The sequence below is a fragment of the Hermetia illucens genome, chromosome 2 (assembly GCF_905115235.1).
Source record: "Hermetia illucens chromosome 2, iHerIll2.2.curated.20191125, whole genome shotgun sequence".
NCBI lineage: Eukaryota > Metazoa > Arthropoda > Insecta > Diptera > Stratiomyidae > Hermetia > Hermetia illucens.
In genome coordinates, this window is record NC_051850.1 from 75,833,633 (window position 1) to 75,840,386 (window position 6,754).

The 6,754-nt window shown below is 44.0% G+C and overlaps 1 non-coding gene across 1 annotated transcript; it reads left to right on the top strand.

Annotated features, from left to right (window-relative positions):
* The first annotated feature begins 5,161 nt into the window (after window positions 1-5,161).
* On the top strand, window positions 5,162-5,279 carry LOC119650470. The gene has a single exon (XR_005249285.1). It is a non-coding gene; the product is annotated as a 5S ribosomal RNA (ribosomal RNA).
* The last annotated feature ends 1,475 nt before the right edge of the window (window positions 5,280-6,754 follow it).

Here is a 6,754-nt window from a genome sequence, read left to right on the forward strand (position 1 = left end):
CGCTCTGGGGGTGGAAAGGCTAAGGCGGTTGGCTGGTCTATCGAGCATTCGACGAGGAGACATTCCTGGCCGCATTGGAGGGAGCCCATGATCCGGATGGAACAGCGGTGGAAAGGGTCACACAGCTGTCTCAGCGTGTAACCGCAGCATGCGACGCTACGATGCCACGACGACGTTTGCACTACGGCAAGAGGCCAAACTACTGGTGGAACACGGAGATCGCTGCCTTGACATCCTCTTGTCTCCGAGCGAGGAGACTTTCCCACAGGACAAGAGGAAGGCCAGAGCACCAGGAGCGTGAGGAGGAATACAGGGATATGCGAAGCAACCTTAAGAAGGCCACTCGGAGAAGCAAGCGGGAATGCTACCAGAAGCTCTGCATGGAGGCTAATACGAATCCCACGGCTCTTATTGCAAATAATTGCAACTCTTTTCCCGTAGCAGGAGCAGGACGAAAGAGAACCCCAACTGGCAGCTCAGCAGGACGTCTTCTCGATCCCTGATGTTACCGAAGAGGAACTTTGGGAAATCTGCAGACGTATTGGGGATAGCAAGGCTCCGGGATTGGACGGAATTCCGAACAGGGCTCTGAAGGTGGCGGTCAAGGCCAGACCAAGGTGGTTCGCAAGCACATTCGAATCGTGCATGGCGGAAGGAGTGTTTCCCGCCCAGTGGAAGAGGCAGAAGCTGGTCGTGCTACCGAGGCCCCGAAAACCACCCGGCGTGCCCTCTTCATATCGCCCTATTTGTCTCTTAGACACCATGGGGAAGATGTTGGAGAGGGTGATATACAACAGGCTGCTCCCGTTCATCGAGCTTGCGGGTGGTCTTTCAGAGCGGCAATATGGGTTTCGGCGAGCCCGTTCTACGGTCGATGCAGTAGCAAAGGTCGTGGAATTGGCTCGAAATGCAATGGCCATGCGCAAATGCTGTGCTCTGGTGACGCTGGACGTCAAAAATGCTTTTAACTCAGCCAACTGGGGCTGGATTAAGGGCGCTTTGGCCAAACTGGGTGTTCCTAGCTACTTTGCTCGGCTCATCGGACAGACTTCTCTGGTACGAGACGGACGACGGGCCGAAGGAGTACATTGTGACAGTAGGTGTGCCTCAAGGTTCTGTTTTGGGACCGCTGCTGTGGAACATAATGTACGACGGAGTGCTTGACCTTCGCGTGGTGGAGGAGACAACGCTGATTGGTTTCGCAGACGACTTGGCGGTAGTTGCAATTGCAAAGCATCCCGAGGACGTGGAGCTTTATGCAAATGAAGCCATTCATACCATCAAGTCATGATTACGAATGGCCAAGTTGGACCTGGCGGATGAAAAGACGGAGGCGGTCCTCATTTTCAACCGTAGGAAGAACAACACGGTTACCATCCGGGTTGATAATCGTGGGGTCGTCTCAAAATCGGTTGTCAAATACCTGGGGGTGATGATCGATGCCAAGCTGAGTTTCAAGGGACACTTGGATTATGCGCGAGAGAAGGCAGCAAATGCCAGCTCATCCCTTGCAAGGATGATGCCTAACGTGGGAGGGCCGAAGTATAGTCGCAGGCTACTCATCGCGGGAGTGGTGAGGTCGATCCTGCTATACGCGGCCCCTGTCTGGGCGGGAGCGTTGAACCACGCTATCAACCGGAGGAGGATATGTTCGGCATATCGGCCAATTGTGCTAAGGGTGTGCAGCGTATTTAGGACGGCGTCGACGGAGGCAGTGTGTGTTATCGCAGGAATGATCCCTATAGATCTTCTAGCGAGCGAGGTACACTGGCTCTACGAAAAACGGAAGGCAAATCCAGCCGAGGTGAATGCGGATTTCCGAAAAGCCATCAGGAGAGAGTTGTGTGGCAAGTGGCAACAACGATGGGATAACTCCGACAAGGGCAGGTGGACCCATACATTGATCCCGTGCATCGAGAAATGGGTCAACCGAAAGCACGGAGAATTGAATTACCACCTGACACAGTTCCTTACGGGACACGGTGGCTATAGGAAGTACTTGCATCGCTTCGAATTGGACGAGTCTCCCAAGTGTCCTGAATGCGATGCTACACTCGGGGACCCGGAGCACGTTATGTTCCATTGTCCCAGATTTCTGCAGCAGAAAAGGAGGTTGAACAGCATCTTAGGGGCGGACATCGAGCCCTCCAACCTGGTGGAAGAGATGTTGAAGTCGGAGGAAAACTGGATGGCGGTAAATGAGGTAGTAGCCGTGTTGCAGACAAAACTCCTGGAGTTGGATCGAGCTCGGAAGGCGGCGCGACGGAGACGTGACATGGACGAGCTGGTATAGCGAACCAGAGCCTCCCCCGCGAAGTAATACTTCACGGTGGTCCCGCGGGGAGGGGCGGAAGAATGGGGGTGGTTTTAGTGGGTGCGAATCCCACACACTGCTGCAACCTGGTGCAGCAGCGTCTTTCTAAGATTTCCACCTCCATCCATAAAAAAAAAACAAGTCGGAATACCGGAAGCTCGCGCTTCGGGTATAAAGGTTTTGTGTTCATCTTATGTAAGAGACGCACATTTTTCTGTCCGTATATAGTTACAAATCCAACATGATCCTTCATATTTTTCCAAACTACGAGACATACGTACATATTAGAGCCATAGATATCACGCTCACCCTAAACAAACAAACTGCCTATTACCTACTGTACACATATATGCACGTATCTAAATTTATCGTACCCATATTTCCGATTTACGCCTTATATCTAACTGAATTAGGCACTACCCGCAAAGTTCATTAGCACGCATATATTATATACCTACATACACACATGTCTGGCTGACAAATAACTAAAAAACTAAAACAAAATAATTTTCTGCGACCCAATTCATAAGAACTCATTTCGTTGTGGTACTGACGAATTGATATGTCATGATGACGTCATGCAGGTTGTAGAGTGCACGAAATTCACGAAAAATTGTAAAGTTTCACCCCCTATAACTTTGTTAATAATAGTTGGATTTTCTTCAAACTTGACCAAACTGTGCATTATATTCTTCATTACACACATGCCAAATTTTGTACTTCTGGGATGAACATAAGGGGGGTGCCGGGTAAATTTCTAAAATGTGGAAATATACTATTATTAACTTTATTTGTGCATATATCGGAACCGGATATATTTTGAGGCCTAGATTTCGTAGAGATGCACCACTGTGATTTTTTTCAGATTTTTCGATTGGATAGGTTCTGAGAACGAGACCTGTTACACTTTTTGTGGGTCATATTTTGAACCCTCACTCCCCTACGTTTCACCCGATATCAAATATTGAACCAGTTTCGAAAAGTACTAATTGAGACCTTTCATTTGGTACCCCACATGGCTACATTCTGTGAAAAAAAAATTTGCACCCTCCATTCACATGTATGGGGAGCCCCCCTTAAACTTAACACAAGATGGCGCCACTTACTGCATGTAAAGGGATCACCAGATTACATACTCTCACCAATTTTCGTGACAATCCGTCTAGCCGTTTCCGAATAAATCGGGTGTGACAGACAGACAGACAGACAGACAGACAGACAGACAGACGGACAGACGGACAGACGGACAGACAGACACCGTCTCGATTCTAATAAGGTTTTGTTTCACACAAAACCTTAAAAATGCCCGCCGATATGTAACGTGAATTACACTTGCTTTCTTCTTGTTTTGTCCGGAAACAGATAGGCTTTCGGTGCATACATAAGTATTCTAAGTAAATTGTTTATTAATAATTCTAAGTAAATGGGCTGTTATTGATCAAGAGACTTACGAAATTCCCAATAGCTGGCTTGAGTGCAGCGCGGTGTGGCACGCCCGGCGTATGGCATTAAATAAATTCATTTGTGCGAAACAGTGTGCGTTCTCTTTATCCGATTCGCCGGCCAAGCAGATAACTACATGTTATTTACATACCTACCTACCTTGCCGTCTTGAGCGGTACACCCCAACGTCCACGCCGTTTAGAGTCCCCGCAGAGACATCAGGGTCGTTCTTGCACTTCTTATGTCGTCCTGCTCATCATTCTCCCAATTAACTTTCGCCATTTCGCCATTTCGCCATTTCCCCATCATTCCCGATCCGGTGTCTTCCCTTTGCCTTTGCTCTCGTCCATCACCCGTCACTCTTCACATCTTAATCTGATCTGATCATCGTTGGCTTTGCTTTTCCGTCATAGGTAGTGGTCATAGTAGCCATTGTAAATAATAAATCGTAATTGCTTCGACGTACGATAAGTATATATGGATGCTTTGTGTTTATTTCAATTTTCAGTTTACAGTTCTCAGTTCTCAGTTCGCAGTTTCGATTAATAACTAACATTTTTGTAGAATCGAAATGCATAGTGGATGAGAATTTTTTTGTCTTGGCTTGCCTTGCAATTCCTACATGGACGATGACATGTGCAAGGCGATAGGCAATATTCAATAGGTAATGGCTAAACATTTTCTAGCTTTACAATATTATAGACCTAAATAAACATCACAATACCCTTTCTATGTCTACCAATTTTTCTTTTCTTTTCAAGATTCATACATTTCAAAGTACTAAATTGCCATAATTTTTAGTAAGTAGTAGATAGTAAGTACCCATGTTTTCGTTAAACAAACGGCAATATCATCCTAAATATCTTACATACATAACATTCGTATACGTATGTACGTATATAGTAATCATTCTAGGTGATATGTGTAAATTTAAATTTAAATTGAATTAACATTTTTCGATGAATATGAAAGTGTGCAATGGTTTAGCAAATATATAAAGACGTGCGTTAAGCAATAGTTGTTAGAGTTCAATAACTTTTCTAATTTCTTTACTTTATTTCCTGATAAATCTGGTGGCGATTTGTGGAGCACAGCACAGCACAGCAGTGTATAGTGAAAACTGTGAAATTTTCTTTGCTTTTCTAGACATTTTCAATTTCTGGTTTGTAACAAGCAATTGCGTGTATTTGCCCCTTGCCCCTTTTTCTTTCACCATAGCAAAATCCATTGAATATGAATAAAGTTTCTTTTTCGACATTTACAGGATGCCCCGAGAAATGCTATATTGATGACATCTACGGCATTCACGTAAATACTAAAATAGAATGGCGCAATGGTAAATAAGAAATGTATGGCGGTCGATTTGCTACGCAGTAGTCCACGTACCACAAAACATGTTTACTTGTCAACGGCCATACCACAACGGTCCACCGGTTCTCGTCCGATCACCGAAGTTAAGCGTTGTTGGGCGTGGTTAGTACTTAGATGGGGGACCGCTTGGGAACACCACGTGTCGTTGGCACGCTAAACTTTTTTGAATTTACAAAAAAAAATTGAATTGAATCCGATGAGAAAACTCAAAAAGAATGAATTTAAAGCACTTCAAATAATAACCCCAGAGCAATTGTGCGCGTATCTTTTTAACTGCGATGGCATCGTACTCAAACCAAGGCATAATCCGAATACGAAAACAGCGCATATAGCTTGAAAATAAGCAACTTTTAACTAAACCTACGTACTTTGCCGGCAAAAAATTCGCCTCTACTGAATTTATTGCTCATATGTCAAGACGCGGTACACTTGGATTTACAATATTTTCTTCAAAAAATAAAACGCTTTGTCTAGTAATGTATCGATTTTAACTTTAAACAAGTCGGAATACCGGAAGCTCGCGCTTCGGGTATAAAGGTTTTGTGTTCATCTTATGTAAGAGACGCACATTTTTCTGTCCGTATATAGTTACAAATCCAACATGATCCTTCATATTTTTCCAAACTACGAGACATACGTACATATTAGAGCCATAGATATCACGCTCACCCTAAACAAACAAACTGCCTATTACCTACTGTACACATATATGCACGTATCTAAATTTATCGTACCCATATTTCCGATTTACGCCTTATATCTAACTGAATTAGGCACTACCCGCAAAGTTCATTAGCACGCATATATTATATACCTACATACACACATGTCTGGCTGACAAATAACTAAAAAACTAAAACAAAATAATTTTCTGCGACCCAATTCATAAGAACTCATTTCGTTGTGGTACTGACGAATTGATATGTCATGATGACGTCATGCAGGTTGTAGAGTGCACGAAATTCACGAAAAATTGTAAAGTTTCACCCCCTATAACTTTGTTAATAATAGTTGGATTTTCTTCAAACTTGACCAAACTGTGCATTATATTCTTCATTACACACATGCCAAATTTTGTACTTCTGGGATGAACATAAGGGGGGTGCCGGGTAAATTTCTAAAATGTGGAAATATACTATTATTAACTTTATTTGTGCAGATATCGGAACCGGATATATTTTGAGGCCTAGATTTCATAGAGATGCACCACTGTGATTTTTTTCAGATTTTTCGATTGGATAGGTTCTGAGAACGAGACCTGTTACACTTTTTGTGGGTCATATTTTGAACCCTCACTCCCCTACGTTTCACCCGATATCAAATATTGAACCAGTTTCGAAAAGTACTAATTGAGACCTTTCATTTGGTACCCCACATGGCTACATTCTGTGAAAAAAAAATTTGCACCCTCCATTCACATGTATGGGGGCCCCCCCTTAAACTTAACACAAGATGGCGCCACTTACTGCATGTAAAGGGATCACCAGATTACATACTCTCACCAATTTTCGTGACAATCCGTCTAGCCGTTTCCGAATAAATCGGGTGTGACAGACAGACAGACAGACAGACAGACAGACAGACAGACAGACAGACAGACAGACAGACGGACAGACGGACAGACAG